This window comes from Schistocerca serialis, chromosome 2, assembly GCF_023864345.2.
Source record: "Schistocerca serialis cubense isolate TAMUIC-IGC-003099 chromosome 2, iqSchSeri2.2, whole genome shotgun sequence".
Lineage (NCBI taxonomy): Eukaryota > Metazoa > Arthropoda > Insecta > Orthoptera > Acrididae > Schistocerca > Schistocerca serialis.
Window position 1 is genome coordinate 51,751,642 of NC_064639.1, and position 17,537 is coordinate 51,769,178.

At 38.7% G+C, this 17,537-nt stretch overlaps 1 protein-coding gene across 1 annotated transcript in view; it reads left to right on the forward strand.

Moving 5' to 3' along the window:
- The window catches only part of LOC126455722 (dynein axonemal heavy chain 3), a 1,249,696-nt gene that overhangs the window by 144,838 nt on the left and 1,087,321 nt on the right, over positions 1–17,537 (forward strand). The gene's annotated exons all lie outside the window — the stretch shown is intronic.

The following is a 17,537-nucleotide window of genomic DNA, read 5'->3' on the forward strand; positions in this document are numbered from 1 at the left end:
TCCCCTTTCCTTGGACAGATGAGTGTCAAGTGGCTTTTCAAAAACTTAAAGAAACATTGTTCAGTGATCGATGCTTAGTTCACTTTGATCCTGACAGACTAGTTGTATTGCAAGTTGACCCTTCCTCTTAAGGAATAGGTGCAGTGCTTTTGCACAGAATTGGTGATAAAGACAGGCCTACTGGTTTCACATCAAAAGTGTTGTCCAAAGCTCAGTGTAACTATTCACAAATTGAGAAAGAGGCTTTGGGTATTGTGTATGGTGTCAGCCAAGTTCCACCTTTATTGTTATGGCAGAAAATTTTGCTTTGTAATGGATCAGAGGCCTTTGCGGTCTTTGTTTCATATAATGAACTGGTTCCTGTATGAACTGCCCAAAAATTACAAAGATGGGCTTTGTTGTTGTCTATTGTGTATTGTCTGACAGCACAACATGGTAATGTGGATGCACTTTCGCGTCTTCCAGTTGGCCCTGATACAGACTTTGATGCTTCTGCTGCCTCTTGTTGTCACGTTGATGCTCAGGATTCTAAATTGCTTCAATCTTTTCCACTAAACTTTAGAAAAATTGCACAGGCCACACAAGCTGGTTCAGATTTGAACATTTTGTTAACATACATCCGCACATCTTAGCCTCATTACTTGCATAGCGTAAAGAACTCCATAGCGTGCTGATACTTAGCATGTCGGCATAACCTCACTGTACAGAAAGGTGTGATTCTTGTTCAAAATGACAGGGGACAGTCACAGGTGTTGATGCCTAAAGCTTTGCAGTTACTTCACCAAGGACACTGGGGGATTGTTCATATGAAACAGTTAGTGCGTTAACACTGTACTTGGCAGGATATGGACACCCAAATAGAGCAGATGGTATCACAGTGTCACACATGTGCAGAAAATCAGTCCACTCTACTACAAAAATTCTGTGCTTGACCAAAGTCACAATCGCCATGGCAATGTGTGCACATAGACTTTGCAGGACCTCTTTGGAACACTTGCTGGTTGATTGTGGTTGACTCATATATCAAGTTTGCTTTTACTGTGCTCTGTGCCAATGAACTCAACAACATGACGTAGCACAATTCAGGTGGTGTCTGCTATTTTTTGCCTCGAAGTTTTACGTGAAGTCATAGTGTTGGACAACGGCTCTCAGTTCACATCCAATTAATTTCAAATGTTCTGTGAACGCAATGGCAAACAGCAACAAACTAGTGCACCATTCTGTCCACACTCAAATGGCAAAGCGGAACATTTTGTCAGAACCTGCAAACACGAGGGATCGAGCATTGCAACTGTTTCTCACCTATTGTTCGCATTGAATTGGGGAGAAGAGGAGTTTGTGGCACTACTTGACAAGGAGAAGGGTCCGGTTGGTAGGACATGTTCTGAGGCATTAAGGGATCACAAATTTAGCATTGGAGGGCAGTGTGGGGGGTAAAAATCGTAGAGGGAGACCAAGAGATGAATACACTAAGCAGATTCAGAAGGATGTAGGTTGCAGTAAGTACTGGGAGATGAAGAAGCTTGAACAGGATAGAGTAGCATGGAGAGTTGCATCAAACCAGTCTCAGGACTGAAGACCACAACAACAACAACATTGTTCGCACCCACGAGATGGATCATCACTGGTGGAATTTCTTCACGGCTGCCGCCATTGGACACTGCTCCACCCTCCTCAGCATCCAGCTGAAGGAAGGCTGCAATTATCACTTTTCTCCTCATGATATTGTCTTTTACAGGGTTTTTAGTGGCAGCAGATGGTGGGCATAAGGTGAGATCGTCTGCTATCCGAGAAAGCAGCTTCCTTTAGGTACCCTATAGACACGAGTGGGCAGGACACCACAAACTGCAGATTAAAACTGAAGAAACCTCAAAAAGGCAGGAATATGAGGAGATGGGACCTGGATAAACTGGAAGAACCAGAGGTGGTGGAGAGTTTCAGAGGGAGCATTAGGGAATGATTGTCAAGAACAGGGGAAAGGAATACAGTAAAAGAAGAATGGGCAGCTTTGAGAGTTGAAACACTGAAGGCAGCAGAGGATCAAGTTAGTAAAAAGACAAGGGCTAGTAGGGATCCTTGGGTAAAACGAAAGACAATGAATGTAATTGATGAAAGGAGAAAATATGAAAATGCAGTAAATGAAGCAGGTGAAAGCAAATACTAACGTCTTAAAAATGGGATCGACAGAAAGTGCAAAATGGCTAAGCAGGAGTGGCTAGAGGGACAGATGGAAGGATGTAGAAGCATATATCACTAGGGGTGAGATACATGCCGCCTACAGGAAAATTAAAGAGACCTTTGGCAAAAAGAGAACCACCTGCATGAATATCAAGAGCTCAGCTGGGAAACCAGTCCTAAGCAAAGAAGGGAAAGCAGAAAGATGGAAGGAGTATGTAGAGGGTCTGTACAAGGGAGATGTACTTGAGGGCAGTATTATGGAAATGGAAGAGAATGCAGATGAAGATTAGATGGGAAATACGATACTGCATGAAGAATTTGACAGAGCACTGAAAAACCTAAGCCAAAACAAGGCCCTGGGAATAGACAACATTCCATTAGGTTTGGGAGAGCCAGCTATAACAGAACTCTTCCATCTGGTGAGCAAGATCTATAAGACAGGTGAAATACCCTCAGACTTCAAGAAGAAAATAATAATAGCAATGCCCAATTAAGCAGGTGCTGATGTGTCAAAATTACTGAATTATCAGTTTAGTAAGTCATGGTTGTAAAATACTGAAACAAATTCTTTACAGACGAATAGAAAGCTGCTAGAAGCTGACCTTGGGGAAGATCAGTATGTATTCCGGTGAAATGTAGGCAATACTTACCCTATGACTTCTCAAAGAAGGTAGATTAAGGAAAGGCAAACCTACATTTGTAGCGTTACTTGCTCAATCATTGTTTGTGTATTTTGAGATCGTAGTTGCACATGGAGCTGATTTCAATGTGTTATCAGTGTGAATACCCGTTACAGAACCAGTGAGTGCTATGCAAAGACTGTTCATAAACTTTGCGGGATCTTCTGGCATAATAATGCTCCTACAGCAACATTTCTGGGGTTGATAAAGAAATTCGAGGAAACCGCATCCATTGCAACCATAAAAGCATTCAGACGAAATTGTACAGATTGTATGGAATAAAATATTGCACTGATGCAGGATAATGGGACTATGAACCCTCCCTAGTCGCTTCAACGTCGTTCTCAACAATCAGGAATTTCTACGGCCCCGTTGCAATGAATTTTGAAAACAGATTTTCATATGCACCTATACAAGATTCAGCTCAAACAATATCTTAAACCCCCAGATCATTCAAAACAGAGAAATTTTGCTGAGCAGATTCTCACAAAACAAAAAGAGGTCAACAATTTTGCAAAACGACTAATCTTCAGTGACGAGGCAAACTTTGATATGTGTGGGTTCATTAACTAACAAAATTGCTGTATCTGGGGACAGGAAAACCCCAGGGTGACCCAATATAGCCATGTGTACCCACTGTGAATCACAGTTTGGTATGGCTTTTAGGCAGCTGGTGTGATCGGCCTCTTCTTTCTTGAAGATTTTGACAGTAATGTAGGAACAGTTACAAGTGAGCATTTTCATCAAATGATCAGAAACAATTTCTGGCCTGCTCTGGATGAAGTGGATAAAGCCAGTATGTGGTTTTAGCAGGACGGGACTAAGTGTCTCTTATCCTGCAAGAAGGTAACACAACTCCATGAAAAATTCCCCCAGTCTGTGATCTCGTTTTTGGTGACTTGTAATAGCCTCCCATATCTTGTACCATACTCCATGTGACTTCTTTTTATGGGGTTATGTGAAGTCCAAGGTCTACGAGAACAAACTACAAACAGTTCCCCAACTTGAGGAAGAAATTCAACATGTCATCGACAACATCAACAGAGACGTCTGTGACAGGGTCATCACAAACACTCCATAGACCGATAACTGCCTGCTGAGAAAGTAGAGGTGGACATATGCCTGATATAATTTTCTTCTATTAAATGGGAGTATATGTAAATGTAAATAAAAAAGTAATTTTTATTTCAATCCATTTTTGACTTAATTTTTTGTTTCAATCCATTTTGACATAATTATTACAGTTTAAAAAACTGCATAATATATCAAAGTCCCTATACAATTTTTAACCCTATCAGATAGGTTAGGGCAATCGAAATCTAATACTTGTATTCATATTAGACCTGTATTTAAGGCAAAGTCACTGAATAATGATGAAAGATGTCCTAGTGTACCAAAGTGTACAACTATCATAAGAATATGAAAGATATTTATTTTGTAAGGAATGTGCTCATGGAGACTTAACCCCAAGACATAGTATATGGCAAGGAAAAGCCATTAGGGAGGAAGATACTGAAGTACATAGTAATTTTAAGTTTTATAACAAGAATGTGAGCATTTGTGGATATGCTGGGGTTGATTTAGACTAAGTATACATATTAAGATGGAGTATACATATTAAATAAACTGTTCTGTGGATCACCACCTGGGAAAGGGAGGTTTGCGAGCGATGGATTCTGTCTGACGTCAGAAATTATATGTTATGTAAAGGTAATGCAGTAGCTAACAAAATTGTTTAATGCATAAATTGAGATAAAGATTTAAGACATATCTATTGTCCAAACCTGGATGATGTTTATATTATGCTGAGAGCACATACAATCATTGCTCATATGCTCCCCACATACCTGTAACCAGTGGCAAAATTGGAAAGACTTTTATTTAATTTATGAGCTGATTTTTGAGATTTATACACTTGTTATTTTGTTTTCTTACGTGAGGCATATTAGCCTTATTATGGATTTATTTATTTAGTATCAAACTTGAGAAAAAGATCCGAATGTTTATATAATATCAATATGCTGAAAAAAATTTAAACCCTCAGGAGTATCTGCAATCTGCAGATTCAGCAGATTGAGATTCAGCAGATTGATGAAGACCAGGTTCCAAGTTAGCTGCTTCAGCCTTTCATAATTCATTTTCTCTCTAGCAGTTTCTTGTACTCTTAGTTTTTCTATTGTCTATGAATGAATGTATCTTCTACTATCCTATCCTAGTAAGATAAACTATAGAAAAGAATAAAATGATTAAAATCACAAATATAATTATTCAGTCAAAATTGATACAAACTGCCCCAGCAGTAAAATTACATTAATCAGTCAGCAAATATTACTTATATTTACTATCTATCTTTTATTATAAGTGTATAGTTATTTATTGATATTTATGATGTAATAAGTTAATTCACACTTATGATAATGAGCGATCAAATTACTTACGTGCAGTTACATACTACAAGAAGGGTCAATAAGTATAGTAGCCCAAATTCCTGTACATGCTTTCACAACTTTAGGTACCATTCTACGATTCTTATGCATATTGTGTGCTGCATGTTAGCAACATCACAGTGACTTGGGGTATGGAAAGAAATGCACCTGTTCCCTAAATTTAGTTATGACATGTTAACATCCAGGCAAAATGATTGAAATTTGCCTAGAAGAACAATAAGAGTGCGAGAGCAAATCAGGCAATTAATGTAACACAGTACTACTATTCACCCAGAACATTAACAGAGGTGGCAGGTGGCAGCTTTTCAACAAAGGAGAGAGGACACTATCAGTCGTAAATAGATTAAATAGGTCAGTTCAAGTCATACCTACAAAGTGAAATTTCTTTAAACAAAGTAAACAGGGACAGAAGAAGATACTTTTTTTTTTTGCTCTGTGTGCCTCATATATATTGTATGGTGGAGGAAAAGGATAGGTGGACCCAGGAAAGGAAGGACCTATACCTAGGTTAGGTGAACCCATACAAGGGTTGACCTATACTGTGCTAGGGAGATACGTTTTGGGAGGAACATTTACATTTGTATAGAGTTCTCCAAACTAGTAAAGTATACTGGACTTACCTCAATTGTGAGTGTAAGTGAAAGAGACCTGGCCATAACATAAAAAGCAAGTGTCAGACCTTCGCCACTGATGATATGGGCTTGTGATTACCTCAGAGCACACACCTACCCTGATACGGTAGAGCAAGGTTCATTTACAAGAAATATAAGTTCAGTGGCAGGAGGAACAAGACTTCTGGTCAGGTGAATACAGGGTTATAAATACAAAATCAAATAGGGGTAATGCAGGAGTAGGTACAATAATGAATAAAAAAAATAGGAGTGCGGGTAAGCTACTACAAACAGCATAGTGAACACATTATTGTGGCCAAGATAGACACAAAGCCCACACCTACCACAATAGTACAAGTTTATATGCCAGCTACCTCCGCAGATGATGAAGACATTGATGAAATGTACGATGAGATAAAAGAAATTATTCAGATAATGAAAGGAGACAAAAATTTAATAGTCATGGGTGACTGGAATTCGGTAGTAGGAAAAAGAAGAGAAGGAAACGTAGTAGGTGAATACGGAATGGGGGTAAGAAATGAAAGAGAAATCAGTCTGGTAGAATTTTGCACAGAGCTTAACTTAATCATAGCAAACACTTGGTTCAAGAATCATAAAAGAGGGTTGTATACGTGGAAGAGGCCTAGAGATTCTCAAAGGTTTCAGATAGATTATATAATGGTAAGACAGAGATTTAGGAACCAGGTTTTAAATTGTAAGACATTTCCAGGGGCAGATGCGGACTCAGACCACAATCTATTAGTTACGAACTGTAGATTAAAACTGAAGAAACTGCAAAAAGGTGGGAATTGAAGGAGATGGGATCAGGACAAACTGACAGAACCATAGGTTGTAGAGAGTTTCAGGGAGAGCATTAGGGAACGATTGACAGGAATGGGGGAAAGAAATACAGTAGAAGAAGAATGGGCAACTTTGAGGGATGAAATAGTGAAGGCAGCAGAGGGTCAAGTAGGTAAAAAGACGAGTGCTAGTAGAAATCCTTGGGTAACAGAAAATATTTTGATATCAATATAATAGAAGGAAACATTCCACGTGGGAAAAATTATATATAAAAACAAAGATGAGGTGACTTACCGAACGAAAGCGCTGGCAGGTCGATAGACACACAAACAAACACAGACATACACACAAAATTCAAGCTTTCGCAACAAACTGTTGCCTCATCAGGAAAGAGGGAAGGAGAGGGGAAGACGAAAGGAAGTGGGTTTTAAGGGAGAGGGTAAGGAGTCATTCCAATCCCGGGAGCGGAAAGACTTACCTTAGGGGGAAAAAAGGAGGAAAAAAGGACAGGTATACACTCGCACACACGCACATATCCATCCACACATACAGACACAAGCAGACAAAATATTTTGAATTTAATTGGTGAAAGGAGAAAATATAGAAAAGTAATAAATGAAGCAGACAAAAAGGAATAGAAACGTCACAAAAATGAGATCGACAGGAAGTGCAAAATGGCTAAGCAGGGATGGCTAGAAGACAAATGTAAGGATGTAGAGGCATGTCTCACTAGGGGTAACATAGATACTGCCCACAGAAAAATTAAAGAGACTTTTGGAGAAAAGAGAACCACTTGTATGAATATCAGGAGCTCAGATGGAAACCCAGTTCTAAGCAAAGAAGAGAAAGCAGAAGGGTGGAAGGAGTATATAGAGGGTCTGTACAAGGGTGTTGTACTTAAGGACAATATTATGGAAATGGAAGAGGATGTAGATGAAGATGAAATGGGACATATGATACTGCGTGAAGAGTTTGACAGAGCACTGAAAGACCTAAGCCGAAACAAGGCCCCGGGAGTAGACAACATTCCATTAGAACTACAGATGGCCCTGGAAGAGCCAGCCCTGACTAAACTATGGAGAGCCAGCCCTGTCAAAACTCTGCCATCTGGTGAGCAAGATGTATGAGACAGGTGAAATACCCTCAGACTTCAAGAGGAATAGAATAATTCCAATCCTAAAGATAGCATGTGTTGACACATGTGAAATTACTGAACTATCAGTTTAATAAGCCACAGCTGCAAAATACTAACACGAATTCTTTACAGACGAATGGAAAAACGGGTAGAAGCCGACCTCGGGGAAGATCAGTTTGGATTCCGTAGAAATGTTGGAACGCGTGAGGCAATACTGAACCTACGACTTATCTTAGAAAATAGGTTATGGAAATGCAAACTTATGCTTCTAGCGTTTGTAGACTTAGAGAAAGCTTTTGCCAATCTTAACTGGAATTCTCTCTTTCAAATTCTGAAGGTGGCAAGGGTAAAATACAGGGAGCAAAAGGCTATTTACAATTTGTACAGAAACCAGATGGCAGTTATAACTCTTTGAGGGGCAGGTAAACACCACTAAAACCAGATGGCAGTTATAACTCTTTGAGGGGCAGGTAAACACCACTCAAATTTACCCTAGTGGAGTAAGAAAAATTATTTGCAACTTTCAAATTTCTTTTTCTTGTAACACATTTTTTTATACTGTTTTGACATGTTTTATACATTGAGTTTGTAAAAATTCACTTAAACAACAAATAATATTAACGTTAAATGTGGTCACTACAGGTAACCACCACCCCATTACAGTATACAAATTCGATATTTGGTGGTTGAAGTTTGAAATAACTAGTTTTTAATTTTCGTGGTATCTCTTGAAACAGTTCTTCCCTGCTCTCAGGGAACACATCCACACTGTTCACACTGGATTTTTCTTTGAACTACAAACTGCACATCTTCTAGATGATGATTGAATTTGTTGATGTTTACTGTTATACTACTTTGGGATACAGAAATTAGCTGTCACTGCAACTATTTTTGAAGCCAACAAGATTTTGTACACCTCTTGGCAGAAGTCTTTATTGGAGAACTGCTCCATTTTGATTTCTTTGTGCATAATGAAGGCGTTTGTCACACTGCAGTCTAAAAAGTGAAAAAACAATCTGATCCACCATTTCTTGCTTTTTCTGTCAATAGCATAGTCTGACTTTAGTCGATCAAAATTATCCACATAGTTCATACTGGAATTGTAGTCTTTCAATACAATTGGACAAGTGATATTGGTTATTATTCCATCTTTCATTTTTCGAGTTACTGTGGACACGTCTGATGGTGAATGACATGTTGAAATTAAGTTGACTGCCCTGTTATCTTTCCATCTATAGATTACTATGCCATCATTGCATATTTTGTAATCGAATTCCCCTTTTTCCAGTTCCTTTTCGTCCTTGAGTTTTGGCATGTTTTTCCTTCTGGGATTTATTGTTCCACAAGCGTACACGCCATTGGATTTTACGTCCTTGAACAGATCATATGATGTAAAATAATTGTCCATGAAAATAATATGATTGTTTCCATGAAGACCACTGGTTAAATTTAGAACCACTTTCAATCCTAGCCCCACTACTGGAGAATGTGAAGCTTTTCCAGGTTAAACATCAAATTTAAGGGTGTATGACGACTGATCACACACACAACATCCACACTTTGTACCCTCTTTTTATAGTTTTGTCCCTCATATATTTTTTGTGAGATGATCTGCCTTTGAATTTAACCATTGATTCATCAATAGCAAGTTTTTGTTGTGGTTTATAGCAAGCCTGGAATTTACTATTCAAATGGTCTACATATGGACATAGTTTGTACATTTTATTATAATTCTGACTGTTTCTGTTGGGAGCAACCGAATTATCATTGAGGTGCAAGTTACTCAATAGCCAACTGAACCGTTTTACTGGCAACAGCTTTGAAATGTAACTTTCACCAAGATCTGGATCAGTGCTCCAGTAATCTCTGTAGCTAGGCTTTTTGGTGATAGCCATATAAAGATTTATTCCAATAAAAGTCTTAATTTCAACTTCGTTCTGTGTAGCATACGTATTAGTTTGGAACACTATGTGATTTATTAGTGTTTCATAGAAAAATTCACAAAACAAGTCGATTGGCATTAAGTTCACTTTGTTCTTTATTTCTGCGATCACACCACCTTCTCCAATAAATAATGGCACTTGGTCAACACTTGTTTCTTGGCTCCAGTTTACCGTGACTGTTGATGGAACAGTAATTGGTAAAATATTATTTTCACTGATGTCATCAATTTCACTGTCATCCCGAGAATCACTACTGCTCAACAGACGACTGCACACAAGAGTGGAACTTGCACAGCTTGTCGTGAGTATGGGGTCATTTCCATCACTGCCATCACTGTCAAGTCTGCTGTCACCAGAAGGTATTTCTTCAAACAAAATTCGGTAACATTCATCCTCAGTTATTCCTTTTCGGCTAGACATATTCGATGCAGACGAAGAAAATATACTGGGTGGAGCAGAAGGGCGGTGGTTAGCAGCACTTACCACACAGAAATTTGTCTGTAAAACATGGAAAATTCTATTTCAGTTTAAAGTTACATTACACGTAGACTTACATATGTTCAACACGTAAATATAAGCAATTACTTACCAAAAATAGTCGTACAAAGAAGAGCTACAGAGAATACTGCACGCCGCTTCCAAGAACAGTGCTAACAATGAAGAAGTATCAACTATTGTTCTGAATAAGCAGAAAAAATTCGCGCAGAAGACCTGCACTGCCATCTAGCGGCATTTTAGGCAACAATTAGGTGGTTGGCAGAGAGACTACTGGGTCCTGAGCGGTGAAGGGAGAAAATATTATGTGGTTAGCCACAGTGACCACTGCCCATTAAAACCGTCTATGTATGTGGTTAGTTACAGTTTTGCCTGCCCTTCAAAGAGATAAGAGTCAAGGGGCATGAAAGGGATGCAGTGGTTGGGAAGGGAGTGAGACAGGGTTGTAGCCTATCCCCGATGTTATTCAATCTGTATATTGAGCAAGCAGTAAGGGAAACAAAAGAAAAATTCAGAGTAGGAATTAAAATCCATGGAGAAGAAATAAGAACTTGAAGTTTTCCGATGACATTGTAATTCTGTCAGAGACAGCAAAGGACCTGGAAGAGCAGGTGAATGGAATGGACAGTGTCTTGAATGGAGGATATAAGATGAACATCAACAAAAGCAAAATGAGGATAATGGAATGTAGTCGAATGAAATCTGGTGATGCTGAGGGTATTAGATTAGAAAATGAGACTCTTAAAGTAGTAAATGAGTTTTGCTATTTGGGGATGGTCGAAGTAGAAACGATATAAAATGTAGACTGGCAATGGCAAGGAAAGCGTCTCTGAAGAAGAGAAATTTGTTAACATCAAGTATAGATTTAAGTGTCAGGAAGTCATTTCTGAAATTATTTGTATGGAGTGTGACCATGTATGGAGATGAAACATGGACAATAAATAGTTTGGACAAGAAGAGAATAGAAGCTTTTGGAATGTTGTGCTACAGAAGAATGCTGAAGATTAGATGGACAGATCACATAACTAATGAGGGGGTATTGAATAGAATTAGGGAGAAGAGAAATTTGTGGCACACCTTGACTTGAAGAAGAGGTCGGTTGGTAGGACATGTTCTGAGGCATCAAGGGATCATCAACTTAGTATTGGAGGGCAGCGTGGAGGGTAAAAATCGTAGAGGGAGACCAAGAGATGAATACACTAAGCAGATTTAGAAGGTTGTAGGTTGCAGTAGGTACTGGGAATAAAGAAACTAGGCACTGGGAATAAAGAAACTTGCACAGGATAGAGTAGCATGGAAAGCTGCATGAAATCAGTCTCTGGACTGAAGACCACAACAACAACATAAGTGGTTTATTGATAAACTGCATTAAATCACAACACCAGCTCAGTGAATACTTTATTACATCCAAAGTGGCAATATGGCTGATTTAATATGAGATTTTTTAATTTATCTCCCATGTGTACTCTACAGTCATGCAGTGGTAGTGGTGGAACAAGTAGTTAATCAAGTCGAAATTGTGCCTATTGATTGTTTAATTATGTAAAAGCCAATATTTCATCCGACTATATGTTGTACAGTAAAGTGGAGATTTTTCACAAATAATTAATTAATAATAAATGCCAAACATAAATAAAATAAAATAAGTACAACTTAGAAAAGAAACATTGAAAGTAATAGATGTTAAAATAATATTAACCACATACACACATTGTGTAGTGCTAGTCACCAAACTGGAGAAAGGAATGTACATTAGTAGGACTTGTAAACTAAAAGGAATCTACACCTTTGTTCCGTTTCTTTCATATTCTAATGAAAGTTTGCATTTTGGTTGAAAATGGTTGGAATTATCAGAAAAAGGGCTGACGTTTATTTGTTGTGTAAAACAGCATGAAAAGAATTAAAAGTCGTTGTTAATGATTTAAAGAAAGTAACTTTCAAGATGACTTTCATTTCAATAGGAAGGATACAGCATGATATGAGATGTTACACATAATTTTTAGGGGAAAATGATGGGTTAGAGTCTTGGTCCTTGTAAACAATGAAGAATGATTGTAGTATTTAATAAATATTTTTGTTAGTAGTTAAGTTTTGGACAGCATATTGTCAGAGAAAAGGTTTATTATTATGTGCAGGTAATGCAAGGTGTATAGGTGCAGCATATATGCATGACAAGATGAAGAGTTTAGCGGGTACACCTACTATGGGCTGCTCGTTCTTAGATGTCACTGCTCGGAGGTGTGTCATGGCCGTGGGTGGATGGCGCTCACAATAACAATAGTGACATTATAGGAAAAGATAGAGGAAGAACAAAAGAAGTTTTAAAAACTGTCGTTCTAACTTACATTGTCAATCATTTTGTTTGTCAAAATGTAATCTTGTTGAGCATGATATTTACATGCACATAGTTGTGATATGATTGTTTACGCAATGTGTAAAGGAGCTTAAACATATTGGTGTTGAAACAAGAAATATTATCTGTCAATATGTAAAACTAAGAAGTATTCCAGCTCTTTTCATCTCTAGCCCTGAAGACACTGCAAAGGAGAAGAAGTCCGCTAGCAAGAAAAGAAGCATGGTTATCTGAATTTTACTGACTGGTCTGGATAGTAATAAACTTTACGAAACAAGCAACCATGGAGAAAATATTAAACAGTGAGATAGAGTAAAACCAAAATTTAATACATTAGACTCTGAGCACAAAAATAGGTCATCATTGTGTGACTAATAATGACATAAGGTAGAATAATGTATGAAGGAGAAAGAAGAAAGGATGCCAATTTTCATTAAAAACAGAGGAATTACACAATTGGAAAAAGGTTGAGTAAAACACAGAGCAAGAGAGAAAAATTTGTTAAGGCACATTTATTTTTGAGAGTAGATGAATATGATTTTGGAATATACAAATAATAGACAAGAATGTCATGTTCCGTTCCTTGCAATAAGTGTGATAATGACTAGAAATACGTGCATAAGAAGAACAGTGAATCACTACAGCACATGTTGCTGTTGTTGTGGTCATCAGTTCAAAGACTGGTTGACATGCTGCTCTATCCTGTGTAAGCCCCATCATCTCCGAGTAACTACTGCACCCTACATCCTTTGGAATCTGATTAGTGTATTCGTTTCTTGGTCTCCCTCTACAATTTATATCTTCCACGCTGCCCTTCAATACTAAATTGGTGATCCCTTGATGCCTCAGAATGTGTCCTAGCAACCAACGCCTTCTTCTAGACAAGTTGTGCCAAAATTCCTCTTCTTCCCAATTCTATTCAGTACCTCCTCATTAATTGCATGATCTACACATCTAATCTTCAACATTCTTCCATCACACAACACTTCAAAAGCTTCTATTCTCTTCTTGTCTAAACTGTTTATTGTCCATGTTTCACTTCCATACATGGCTACACTCCATAGAAATACTTTCAGAAAGAGCTTCCTGACAGTTAAATCTATACTTTATGTTAACAAATTTCTCTTTTTCCGAAACACTTTTTTCCCCCATTGCCCGTCTACATTTTATATCTTCTCTACTTTGACCAACATCACTTATTTTGCTGCCAAAATTGCAAAATTCATTTGCTACTTTAAGTCTCTCATTTCCTAATCTCATTCTGTTACCATCACCTGATTTGATTTGGCTACAATCCATTATCTTTGTTTTGCTTTTGTTGATGTTCATCTTATACCCCTTATACCCTCCTTTCAAGACACTGTCTATTCCATTCCACTGCTCTTCCAAGTCCTTTGCTGTCTCTGACAGAATTACAATGTCATCAGCGAACCTCAAAGATTTTATTTTCTCTCTCTTAATTTTAATTCCAACTCTAAATTTTTCTTTTGTTTTCTCTACTCCTTTCTCAGTATACAGGTTTAATAACATTGGGGATAGTCTACAACCCTGTATCACTCACTTCTCAACCATTGCTTCCCTTTCATGTGCTCAACACCCATAACTGCCATCTGGCTTTTGTACAAATTATAAATAGCCTTTCACTCCCTGTATTTTACCCCTGCCGCCTTCAAAATTTTGAGGAGAGTATTCCAGTCATCATTGTCAAAAGCTTTCTCTATGTCTTAATGCAAATGAAGAAAGTAAATTTTCTAACAAATAGGTTTTCTACCCCCGCCCCATGAACCATGGGCCTTGCCGTTGGTGGGGAGGCTTGCGTGCCTCAGCGATACAGATGGCCGTACCGTAGGTGCAACCACAACGGAGGGGTATCTGTTGAGAGGCCAGACAAACATGTGGTTCCTGAAGAGGGGCAACAGCCTTTTCAGTAGTTGCAGGGGCAACAGTCTGGATGATTGACTGATCTGGCCTTGCAACACTAACCAAAATGGCCTTGCTGTGCTGGTACTGCGAACGGCTGAAAGCAAGAGGAAACCACAGCTGTAATTTTTCCCGAGGGCATGCAGCATTACTGTGTGGTTAAATGATGATGGCGTCTTCTTGGGTAAAATATTCCGGAGGTAAAATAATCCCCCATTCGGATCTCCAGGCGGGGACTACTCAAGAGGACATCATTATCAAGAGAAAGAAAACTGGCATTCTACGGATCTCAGCGTGGAATGTGAGATCCCTTAATCACGCAGGTAGGTTAGAAAATTTAAAAAGGGAAATGGATAGGTTAAAGTTAGATATAGTGGGAATTAGTGACGTTCAGTGGCAGGAGGAACAAGACTTTTGGTCAGGTGAATACAGGGTTATAAATACAAAATCAAATAGGGGTAATGCAGGAGTAGGTTTAATAATGAATAGGAAAATAGGAATGCGGGTAAGCTACTACAAACACCATTGTGAATGCATTATTGTGGCCAAGATAGAAACGAAGCCCACACCTTCCACAGTAGTACAAGTTTATATGCCAACTAGCTCAGCAGATGACGAAGAAATTTAAGAATTGTATGATGAAATAAAAGAAATTATTCAGATAGTGAAGGGAGATGAAAATTTAATAGTCATGGAGATTTAGGAACCAGGTTTTAAATTGTAAGATATTTCCAGGGGCAGATGTGGATCCTGACCTCAATCTATTGGTTATGAACTGTAGATTAAAACTGAAGAAACTGCAAAAAGGTGGGAATTTAAGGGGATGGGACCTGGATAAACTGAAAGAACTAGAGATTCTAGAGAGTTTGAGGGTGAGCGTAATGGGACAATTGACGGGAATGGGGGAAAGAAATACGGTAGAAGAAGAATGGGTAGCTTTGAGGGATGAAATAGTGAAGGCAGCAGAGGATCAAGTAGGTAAAAAGACGAGGGATAGTAGAAATCCTTGGGTAACAGAAAATATTTTGAATTTAATTGATGAAAGGAGAAAATATAAAAACGCAGTAAATGAAGCAGGCAAAAACGAATACAAACGTCTCAAAAATGAGATCGACAGGAAGTGCAAAATGGCTATGCAGGGATGGCTAGAGGACAAATGTAAGGATGTAGAGGCTTATCTCACTAGGGGTAGGATAGATACTGCCTACAGGAAAATTAAAGAGACCTTTTGAGAAAAGAGAACCACTTGTATGAATATCAAGAGCTCAGATGGAAACCCAGTTCAAAGCAAAGAAGGGAAAGCAGAAAGGTGGAAGGAGTATATAGAGGGTCTATACAAGGGCGATGTGCTTGAGGACAATATTATGAAAATGGTAGAGGATGTAGATGAAGATGAAATGGGAGATACAATACTGCGTGAAGAGTTTGACAGAGCACTGAAAGACTTAAGTCGAAACAAGGCCCCGGGAGTAGACAACGTTCCATTGGAACTACTGACGGCCTTGGGAGAGCCAGTCCTGACAAAACTCTACCATCTGGTGAGCAAGATGTATGAGACAGGCGAAATACCCTCAGACTTCAATAAGAATATAATAATTCCAATCGGAAGAAAGCAGGTTCCGACAGATGTGAAAATTACCGAACTATCAGTTTAATAAGTCACAGCTGCAAAATACTAACTCAAATTCTTCACAGACGAATGGAAAAACTGGTAGAAGCCGACCTCGGCGGGGATCAGTTTGGATTCCGCAGAAATGTTGGAACACGTGAGGCAATACTGACCCTACGACTTATCTTAGAAAATAGATTAAGGAAAGGCAAACCTACATTTCTAGCATTTGTAGACTTAGAGAAAGCTTTTGACAATGTTGACTGGAATACCCTCTTTCAAATTCTAAAGGTGGCAGGGGTAAAATACAGGGAGCGAAAGGCTATTTACAATTTGTACAGAAACCAGATGGCAGTTATAAGAGTCGAGGGGTATGAAAGGGAAGCAGTGGTTGGGAAGGGAGTGCGACAGGGTTGTAGCCTCTCCCCGATGTTATTCAATCTGTATATTGAGCAAGCAGTAAAGGGAACAAAAGAAGAATTCGGAGTAGGAATTAAAATCCATGGAGAAGAAATAAAAACTTTGAGGTTCGCCGATGACATTGTAATTCTGTCAGAGACAGCAAAGGACTTGGAAGAGCAGCTGAACGGAATGGACAGTGTCTTGAAAGGAGGATATAAGATGAACATCAACAAAAGCAAAACAAGGATAATGGAATGTAGTCGAATTAAGTTGGGTGATGATGAGGGAATTAGATTAGAAAATGAGACACTTAAAGTAGTAAAGGAGTTTTGCTATTTGGGGAGCAAAATAACTGATGATGGTCGAAGCAGAGAGGATATAAAATGTAGACTGCCTATGGCAAGGAAAGCATTTCTGAAGAAGAGAAATTTGTTAACTTCGAGTATAGATTTAAGTCTCAGGAAGTCGTTTCTGAAAGTATTTGTATGGAGTGTAGCCATGTATGGAAGTGAAACATGGACGATAAATGGTTTGGACAAGAAGAGAATAGAACGTTTTGAAATGTTGTGCTACAGAAGAATGCTGAAGATTAGATGGGTAGATCACATAACTAATGAGGAGGTATTGAATAGAATTGGGGAGAAGAGGAGTTTGTGGCACAACTTGACCAGAAGAAGGGACCGGTTGGTAGGACATATTCTGAGGCATCAAGGGATCACAAATTTAGCATTGGAGGGGAGCGTGGAGGGTAAAAATCGTAGAGGGTGACCAAGAGATGAATACACTAAGCAGATTCAGAAGGATGTAGGTTGTAGTAAGTACTGGGAGATGAAGAAGCTTGCACATGATAGAGTAGCATGGAGAGCTGCATCAAACTAGTCTCAGGACTGAAGACAACAACAGCTACAGTTTTTCTAAAATCATTTGAGAAAGATTATAGAGGTTGCATTCTGTCATTGCCCA